Here is a 10,367-nt window from a genome sequence, read left to right as displayed (position 1 = left end):
GGGTACGGAAACGTGTTAGGTTCAGGGTATGTGCTGACACATGTGTCATTGTCAGCGTACTGATTAGGAGTAGGGTACGGTGTAGGGTAAGGTGTAGGGATGGTGGTAGCTTTCCATTCCGGGCTAGGGTTAGGGTTAGGGAACGGCAAGGTTTAGGGCACAGGTGAGTGTACGGAAACATGTTAGGGTCAGGGTACATGCTGACGCACGGGTCAGTGTCAGCGTACGGATTAGGATTAGGGTATGGCGTAGGGTAAGGTGTAGGTTTTGTGGTAGGTTTCCATTCAACGCTAGGGTTAGGGTTAGGGAACGGCAAGGTTTAGGACACAGGTGAGGATACGGAAACGTGTAAGGGTCAGGGTACTTGCTGACGCAAGGGTCAGTGTCAGCGTACGGATTAGGATTAGGGTACGGCATAGAGTAAGGTGTAGGGTTGGTGGTAGGTTTCCATTCAGGGCTAGGGTTAGGGTTAGGGAATGGCAAGGTTTAGGGCACAGGTGAGGGTACGGAAACGTGTTAGGGTCAAGGTACATGCTGATGCACGGGTTAGGATTAGGGTACGGCGTAGGGTAACGTGTAGGGTTGGTGGTAGGATTCCTTGCAGGCCTAGGTTTAGGCTTAGGGAACGGCAAGGTTTAGGGCACAGGTGAGGGTACAGAAACGTGTTAGGGTCAGGGTATGTGCTGACGCACGGGTCATTGTCTGCGTACAGATTAGGATTAGGGTACGGCATAGGGTAAGGTGTAGGGATGGTGGTAGGTTTCCGTTCAGGTTTAGGGTTAGGGTTAGGGAACGGCAAGGTTTAGGGAACAGGTGAGTGTACGGAAACATGTTAGGGTCAGGGTGCGTGCTGACGCATGCGTCAGTGTCAGCGTCTGGATTAGGATTAGGGTACGGCGTAGGGTAAGGTGTAGGGTTGGTGGTAGGTTTCCATTCCGGGCTAGGGTTAGGGTTAGGGAACTGCAAGGTTTAGGGCACAGGTGAGGGTACGGAAACGTGTTAGGCTCAGGGTACATGCTGACGCACGGGTTAGGATTTGGGTACGGCGTAGGGTAACGTGTAGGGTTGGTGGTAGGATTCCGTGCCGGCCTAGGGTTAGGCTTAGGGAACGGCAAGGTTTAGGGCACAGGTGAGGGTACGGAAACGTGTTAGGGTCAGGGTATGTGCTGACGCACGGGTCATTGTTTGCGTACAGATTAGGATTAGGGTACGGCATAGGGTAAGGTGTAGGGATGGTGGTAGGTTTCCGTTCCGGGCTAGGGTTAGGGTTAGGGAACGGCAAGGTTTAGGGCACAGGTGAGGGTACGGAAACGTGTTAGTGTTAGGGTACATGCTGACGCACGGGTTAGGATTAGGGTACAGAGTAGGGTAACGTGTAGGGTTGGTGGTAGGATTCCGTGCCAGCCTAGGGTTAGGCTTAGGGAATGGCAAGGTTTAGGGCACAGGTGAGGGTACGGAAACGTGTTAGGTTCAGGGTATGTGGTGACGCATGGGTCATTGTCAGCGTACAGATTAGGATTAGGGTATGGCCTAGGGTAAGGTGTAGGGATGGTGGTAGTTTTCCGTTCCTGGCTAGGGTTAGGGTTAGGGAACGGCAAGGTTTAGGGCACAGGTGAGTGTACGGAAACGTGTTAGGGTCAGCGTACGTGCTGATGCACGTCTCCGTGTAAGCGTACGGATTAGGATTTGGGTACGGCGTAGGGTAAGGTGTAGGTTTTGTGGTAGGTTTCCATTCCGCGCTAGGGTTAGGGTTAGGGAACGGCAAGGTTTAGACAGAGGTGAGGGTACGGAAACGTGTTAGGGTCAGGGAACTTGCTGACGCATGGTTCAGTGTCAGGAAACGGATTAGGATTAGGGTACGGTGTAGGGTAAGGTGCAGGGTTGGTGGTACGTTTCTGTTCCGGGCTAGGGTTAGGGTTAGGGAACGGTAAGGTTTAGGGCACCGGTGAGGGTACAGAAACGTGTTAGTGTCAGGGTACATGCTGACGCACGTGTTAGGATTAGGGTACGGCGCAGGGTAACGTGTAGGTTTGGTGGTAGATTTCCGTGCCGGCCTAGGGTTAGGCTTAGGGAACCGCAAGGTTTAGGGCGCAGGTGAGGGTACGGAAACGTGTTAGGTTCAGGATATGTGCTGACACATGTGTCATTGTCAGCGTACTGATTAGGAGTAGGGTACGGTGTAGGGTAAGGTGTAGGGATGGTGGTAGCTTTCCATTCCGGGCTAGGGTTAGGGTTAGGGAACGGCAAGGTTTAGGGCACAGGTGAGTGTACGGAAACATGTTAGGGTCAGGGTACGTGCTGACGCACGGGTCAGTGTCAGCGTACGGATTAGGATTAGGGTATGGTGTAGGGAAAGGTGTAGGTTTTGTGGTAGGTTTCCATTCAACGCTAGGGTTAGGGTTAGGGAACGGCAAGGTTTAGGACACAGGTGAGGATACGGAAACGTGTTAGGTTCAGGGTACTTGCTGACGCAAGGGTCAGTGTCATCGTACGGATTAGGATTAGGGTACGGCATAGAGTAAGGTGTAGGGTTGGTGGTAGGTTTCCATTCAGTGCTAGGGTTAGGGTTAGGGAATGGCAAGGTTGAGGGCACAGGTGAGGGTACGGAAACGTGTTAGGGTCAAGGTACATGCTGATGCACGGGTTAGGATTAGGGTACGGCATAGGGTAACGTGTAGGGTTGGTGGTAGGATTCCGTGCAGGCCTAGGTTTAGGCTTAGGGAACGGCAAGGTTTAGGGCACAGGTGAGGGTACAGAAACGTGTTAGGGTCAGGGTATGTGCTGACGCACGGGTCATTGTCTGCGTACAGATTAGGATTAGGGTACGGCGTAGGGTAAGGTGTAGGGATGGTGGTAGGTTTCCGTTCAGGGTTAGGGTTAGGGTTAGGGAACGGCAAGGTTTAGGGCACAGGTGAGTGTACGGAAACATGTTAGGGTCAGGGTACGTGCTGACGCACGCGTCAGTGTCAGCGTCTGGATTAGGATTAGGGTACGGCGTAGGGTAAGGTGTAGGGTTGGTGGTAGGTTTCCATTCCGGGCTAGGGTTAGGGTTAGGGAACTGCAAGGTTTAGGGCACAGGTGAGGGTACGGAAACGTGTTAGGCTCAGGGTACATGCTGACGCACGGGTTAGGATTTGGGTACGGCGTAGGGTAACGTGTAGGGTTGGTGGTAGGATTCCGTGCCGGCCTAGGGTTAGGCTTAGGGAACGGCAAGGTTTAGGGCACAGGTGAGGGTACGGAAACGTGTTAGGGTCAGGGTATGTGCTGACGCACGGGTCATGGTTTGCATACATATTATGATTAGGGTACGGCGTAGGGTAAGGTGTAGGGATTTCCGTTCCGGGCTAGGGTTAGGGTTAGGGAACGGCAAGGTTTTGGGCACCGGTGAGTGTACGGAAACATGTTAGGGTCAGGGTATGTGTTGACGAACGGGTCAGTGTCAGCGTACGGATTAGGATTAGGGTACGGCGTAGGGTAAAGTGTAGGGTTGGTGGTAGGTTTCCATTCCGGGCTAGGGTTAGGGTTAGGGAACTGCAAGGTTTAGGGCACAGGTGAGGGTACGGAAACGTGTTAGGGTCAGGGTACATGCTGACGCACGGGTTTGGATTAGGGTACGGTGTAGGGTAACGTGTAGGTTTGGTGGTAGGATTCCGTGCCAGCCTAGGGTTAGGCTTAGGGAACGGCAAGGTTTAGGGCACAGGTGAGGGTACGGAAACGTGTTAGGGTCAGGGTATGTGCTGACGCACGGGGTAGGATTAGGGTACGGAGTAGGGTAACGTGTAGGTTTGGTGGTAGAATTCCGTGCCGGCCTAGGGTTAGGCTTAGGGAACGGCAAGGTTTAGGGCACAGGTGAGGGTACGGAAACGTGTTAGGGTCAGGGTATGTGCTGACACATGGGTCATTGTCAGCGTACAGATTAGGATTAGGGTACGGTGTAGGGTAAGGTATAGGGATGGTGGTAGGTTTCCGTTTCGGGCTAGGGTTAGGGTTAGGGAATGGCAAGGTTTAGGGCACAGGTGAGGGTATGGAAACGTGTTAGGGCCAGGGTACATGCTGACGCACGGGTCAGGATTAGGGTACGGCGTAGGGTAACGTGTAGGCTTGGTGGTATAATTCCGTGCCGGCCTAGGGTTAGGCTTAGGGAACGGCAAGGTTTAGGGCACAGGTGAGGGTACGGAAACGTGTTAGGTTCAGGGTATGTGCTGACACGTGTCATTGTCAGCGTACTGTTTAGGATTAGGGTACGGTGTAGGGTAAGGTGTAGGGATGGTGGTAGGTTTCCATTCCGGGCTAGGGTTAGGGTTAGGGAACGGCAAGGTTTAGGGCACAGGTGAGTGTACGGAAACATGTTAGGGTCAGGGTACGTGCTGACGCACGGGTCAGTGTCAGCGTACGGATTAGGATTAGGGTATGGCGTAGGGTAAGGTGTAGGTTTTGTGGTAGGTTTCCATTCAACGCTAGGGTTAGGGTTAGGGAACGGCAAGGTTTAGGACACAGGTGAGGATACGGAAACGTGTTAGGGTCAGGGTACTTGCTGACGCACGGGTCAGTGTCAGCGAACGGATTAGGATTAGGGTACGGTGTAGGGTAAGGTGTAGGGTTGGTGGTAGGTTTCCGTTCCGGGCTAGCGATAGGGTTAGGGAACGGCAAGGTTTAGGGCACCGGTGAGGGTACAGAAACGTGTTAGTGTCAGGGTACATGCTGACGCACGGGTTAGGATTAGGGTACGGCGTATGGTAATGTGTAGGGTTGGTGGTAGGTTTCCGTTCCGGGCTAGCGTTAGGGTTAGGGAACGGCAAGGCTTAGGGCACAGGTGAGGGTACGGAAACGTGTTAGGGTCAGGGTACATGCTGACGCACGGGTTAGGATTAGGGTACGGCGTAGGGTAACGTGTAGGGTTGGTGGTAGGATTCCGTGCCGGCCTAGGGTTAGGCTTAGGGAACGGCAAGGTTTAGGGCACAGGTGAGGGTACAGAAACGTGTTAGGGTCAGGGTATGTGCTGACGCACGGGTCATTGTCTGCGTACATATTATGATTAGGGTACGGCGTAGGGTAAGTTGTAGGGATTTCCGTTCCGGGCTAGGGTTAGGGTTAGGGAACGGCAAGGTTTTGGGCACCGGTGAGTGTACGGAAACATGTTAGGGTCAGGGTACGTGCTAACGCACGGGTCAGTGTCAGCGTACGGATTAGGATTAGGGTACGGTGTAGGGTAAGGTGTAGGGATGGTGGTAGGTTTCCGTTCCGGGCTAGGGTTAGGGTTAGGGAATGGCAAGGTTTAGGGCACAGGTGAGTGTACGGAAACATGTTAGGGTCAGGGTACGTGCTGAGGCACGGGTCAGTGTCAGCGTACGGATTAGGATTAGGGTATGGCGTAGGGTAAGGTGTAGGTTTTGTGGTAGGTTTCCATTCAACTCTAGGGTTAGGGTTAGGGAACTGCAAGGTTTAGGGCACAGGTGAGGGTACGGAAACGTGTTAGGGTCAGGGTACATGCTGACGCACGGGTTTGGATTAGGGTACAGTGTAGGGTAACGTGTAGGTTTGGTGGTAGGATTCCGTGCCAGCCTAGGGTTAGGCTTAGGGAACGGCAAGGTTTAGGGCACAGGTGAGGGTACGGAAACGTGTTAGGGTCAGGGTATGTGCTGACGCACGGGTTAGGATTAGGGTACGGAGTAGGGTAACGTGTAGGTTTGGTGGTAGAATTCCGTGCCGGCCTAGGGTTAGGCTTAGGGAACGGCAAAGTTTAGGGCACATGTGAGGGTACGGAAACGTGTTAGGGTCAGGGTATGTGCTGACACATGGGTCATTGTCAGCGTACAGATTAGGATTAGGGTACGGTGTATGGTACGGTGTAGGGTAAGGTGTAGGGATGGTGGTAGGTTTCCGTTCCGGGCTAGGGTTAGGGTTAGGGAATGGCAAGGTTTAGGGCACAGGTGAGGGTATGGAAACGTGTTAGGGTCAGGGTACATGCTGACGCACGGGTTAGGATTAGGGTACGGCGTAGGGTAACGGGTAGGCTTGGTGGTAGAATTCCATGCCGGCCTAGGGTTAGGCTTAGGGAACGGCAAGGTTTAGGGCACAGGTGAGGGTACGGAAACGTGTTAGGTTCAGGGTACGTGCTGACGCACGGGTCAGTGTCAGCGTACGGATTAGGATTAGGGTATGGCGTAGGGTAAGGTGTAGGTTTTGTGGTAGGTTTCCATTCAACGCTAGGGTTAGGGTTAGGGAATGGCAAGGTTTAGGACACAGGTGAGGATACGGAAACGTGTTAGGGTCAGGGTACTTGCTGACGCAAGGGTCAGTGTCAGCGTACGGATTAGGATTAGGGTACGGCATAGAGTAAGGTGTAGGGTTGGTGGTAGGTTTCCATTCAGGGCTAGGGTTAGGGTTAGGGAATGGCAAGGTTTAGGGCACAGGTGAGGGTACGGAAACGTGTTAGGGTCAAGGTACATGCTGATGCACGGGTTAGGATTAGGGTACGGCGTAGGGTAACGTGTAGGGTTGGTGGTAGGATTCCGTGCAGGCCTAGGTTTAGGCTTAGGGAACGGCAAGGTTTAGGGCACAGGTGAGGGTACAGAAACGTGTTAGGGTCAGGGTATGTGCTGACGCACGGGTCATTGTCTGCGTACAGATTAGGATTAGGGTACGGCGTAGGGTAAGGTGTAGGGATGGTGGTAGGTTTCCGTTCAGGTTTAGGGTTAGGGTTAGGGAACGGCAAGGTTTAGGGCACAGGTGAGTGTACGGAAACATGTTAGGGTCAGGGTGCGTGCTGACGCACGCGTCAGTGTCAGTGTCTGGATTAGGATTAGGGTACGGCGTAGGGTAAGGTGTAGGGTTGGTGGTAGGTTTCCATTCCGGGCTAGGGTTAGGGTTAGGGAACTGCAAGGTTTAGGGCACAGGTGAGGGTACGGAAACGTGTTAGGGTCAGGGTACATGCTGACGCACGGGTTAGGATTAGGGTACGGCGTAGGGTAACGTGTAGGGTTGGTGGTAGAATTCCGTGCCGGCCTAGGGTTAGGCTTATGGAACGGCAAGGTTTAGGGCACAGGTGAGGGTACGGAAACGTGTTAGGGTCAGGGTATGTGCTGACGCACGGGTCATTGTCAGCGTACAGATTAGGATTAGGGTACGGCGTAGGGTAAGGTGTAGGGATGGTGGTAGGTTTCCGTTTGGCCTAGGGTTAGGGTTAGGGAACGGCAAGGTTTAGGACACAGGTGTGGGTACAGAAACTTGTTAGGGTCAGGGTACTTGCTGACGCACTAGTCAGTGTCAGCGTACGGATTAGGATTAGGGTATGGCGTAGGGTAAGGTGTAGGTTTTGTGGTAGGTTTCCATTCCACGCTAGGGTGAGGTTTAGGGAACGGCAAGGTTTAGGACACAGGTGAGGGTACGGAAACGTGTTCGGGTCAGGGTGCGTGCTGACGCACGCGTCAGTGTCAGCGTCTGGATTAGGATTGGGGTACGGCGTAGGGTAAGGTGTAGGGTTGGTGGTAGGTTTCCATTCCGGGCTAGGGTTAGGGTTAGGGAACTGCAAGGTTTAGGGCACAGGTGAGGGTACGGAAACGTGTTAGGCTCAGGGTACATGCTGACGCATGGGTTAGGATTAGGGTACGGCGTAGGGTAACGTGTAGGGTTGGTGGTAGGATTCCGTGCCGGCCAAGGGTTAGGCTTAGGGAACGGCAAGGTTTAGGGCACAGGTGAGGGTACGGAAACGTGTTAGGGTTAGGGTACATGCTGACGCACGGGTTAGGATTAGGGTACAGTGTAGGGTAACGTGTAGGGTTGGTGGTAGGATTCCGTGCCAGCCTAGGGTTAGGCCTAGGGAATGGCAAGGTTTAGGGCACAGGTGAGGGTACGGAAACGTGTTAGGTTCAGGGTATGTGCTGACGCATTGGTCATTGTCAGCGTACAGATTAGGATTAGGGTACGGCGTAGGGTAAGGTGTAGGGATGGTGGTAGTTTTCCGTTCCTGGCTAGGGTTAGGGTTAGGGAACGGCAAGGTTTAGGGCACAGGTGAGTGTACGGAAACGTGTTAGGGTCAGCGTACGTGCTGACGCACGTCTCCGTGTAAGCGTACGGATTAGGATTTGGGTACGGCGTAGGGTAAGGTGTAGGTTTTGTTGTAGGTTTCCATTCCGCGCTAGGGTTAGGGTTAGGGAACGGCAAGGTTTAGGACAGAGGTGAGGGTACGGAAACGTGTTAGGGTCAGGGAACTTGCTGACGCATGGGTCAGTGTCAGGAAACGGATTAGGATTAGGTTACGGTGTAGGGTAAGGTGCAGGGTTGGTGGTACGTTTCTGTTCCGGGCTAGGGTTAGGGTTAGGGAACGGTAAGGTTTAGGGCACCGGTGAGGGTACAGAAACGTGTTAGTGTCAGGGTACATGCTGACGCACGGGTTAGGATTAGGGTACGGCGTATGGTAATGTGTAGGGTTGGTGGTAGGTTTCCATTCCGGGCTAGCGTTAGGGTTAGGGAACGGCAAGGCTTAGGGCACAGGTGAGGGTACGGAAACGTGTTAGGGTCAGGGTACATGCTGACGCACGGGTTAGGATTAGGGTACGGCGTAGGGTAACGTGTAGGGTTGGTGGTAGGATTCCGTGCCGGCCTAGGGTTAGGCTTAGGGAACGGCAAGGTTTAGGGCACAGGTGAGGGTACAGAAACGTGTTAGGGTCAGGGTATGTGCTGACGCACGGGTCATTGTCTGCGTACATATTATGATTAGGGTACGGCGTAGGGTAAGTTGTAGGGATTTCCGTTCCGGGCTAGGGTTAGGGTTAGGGAACGGCAAGGTTTTGGGCACCGGTGAGTGTACGGAAACATGTTAGGGTCAGGGTACGTGCTAACGCACGGGTCAGTGTCAGCGTACGGATTAGGATTAGGGTACGGTGTAGGGTAAGGCGTAGGGATGGTGGTAGGTTTCCGTTCCGGGCTAGGGTTAGGGTTAGGGAATGGCAAGGTTTAGGGCACAGGTGAGTGTACGGAAACATGTTAGGGTCAGGGTACGTGCTGAGGCACGGGTCAGTGTCAGCATACGGATTAGGATTAGGGTATGGCGTAGGGTAAGGTGTAGGTTTTGTGGTAGGTTTCCATTCAACTCTAGGGTTAGGGTTAGGGAACTGCAAGGTTTAGGGCACAGGTGAGGGTACGGAAACGTGTTAGGGTCAGGGTACATGCTGACGCACGGGTTTGGATTAGGGTACGGTGTAGGGTAACGTGTAGGTTTGGTGGTAGGATTCCGTGCCAGCCTAGGGTTAGGCTTAGGGAACGGCAAGGTTTAGGGCACAGGTGAGGGTACGGAAACGTGTTAGGGTCAGGGTATGTGCTGACGCACGGGTTAGGATTAGGGTACGGAGTAGGGTAACGTGTAGGTTTGGTGGTAGAATTCCGTGCCGGCCTAGGGTTAGGCTTAGGGAACGGCAAAGTTTAGGGCACATGTGAGGGTACGGAAACGTGTTAGGGTCAGGGTATGTGCTGACACATGGGTCATTGTCAGCGTACAGATTAGGATTAGGGTACGGTGTATGGTACGGTGTAGGGTAAGGTGTAGGGATGGTGGTAGGTTTCCGTTCCGGGCTAGGGTTAGGGTTAGGGAATGGCAAGGTTTAGGGCACAGGTGAGGGTATGGAAACGTGTTAGGGTCAGGGTACATGCTGACGCACGGGTTAGGATTAGGGTACGGCGTAGGGTAACGTGTAGGCTTGGTGGTAGAATTCCGTGCCGGCCTAGGGTTAGGCTTAGGGAACGGCAAGGTTTAGGGCACAGGTGAGGGTACGGAAACGTGTTAGGTTCAGGGTACGTGCTGACGCACGGGTCAGTGTCAGCGTACGGATTAGGATTAGGGTATGGCGTAGGGTAAGGTGTAGGTTTTGTGGTAGGTTTCCATTCAACGCTAGGGTTAGGGTTAGGGAATGGCAAGGTTTAGGACACAGGTGAGGATACGGAAACGTGTTAGGGTCAGGGTACTTGCTGACGCAAGGGTCAGTGTCAGCGTACGGATTAGGATTAGGGTACGGCATAGAGTAAGGTGTAGGGTTGGTGGTAGGTTTCCATTCAGGGCTAGGGTTAGGGTTAGGGAATGGCAAGGTTTAGGGCACAGGTGAGGGTACGGAAACGTGTTAGGGTCAAGGTACATGCTGATGCACGGGTTAGGATTAGGGTACGGCGTAGGGTAACGTGTAGGGTTGGTGGTAGGATTCCGTGCAGGCCTAGGTTTAGGCTTAGGGAACGGCAAGGTTTAAGGCACAGGTGAGGGTACAGAAACGTGTTAGGGTCAGGGTATGTGCTGACGCACGGGTCATTGTCTGCGTACAGATTAGGATTAGGGTACGGCGTAGGGTAAGGTGTAGGGATGGTGGTAGGTTTCCGTTCAG

This window comes from Mesoplodon densirostris, chromosome 14 (genome assembly GCF_025265405.1).
Source record: "Mesoplodon densirostris isolate mMesDen1 chromosome 14, mMesDen1 primary haplotype, whole genome shotgun sequence".
In the NCBI taxonomy this organism is placed as follows: Eukaryota; Metazoa; Chordata; class Mammalia; order Artiodactyla; family Ziphiidae; genus Mesoplodon; species Mesoplodon densirostris.
This window is presented reverse-complemented; position numbering follows the sequence as displayed.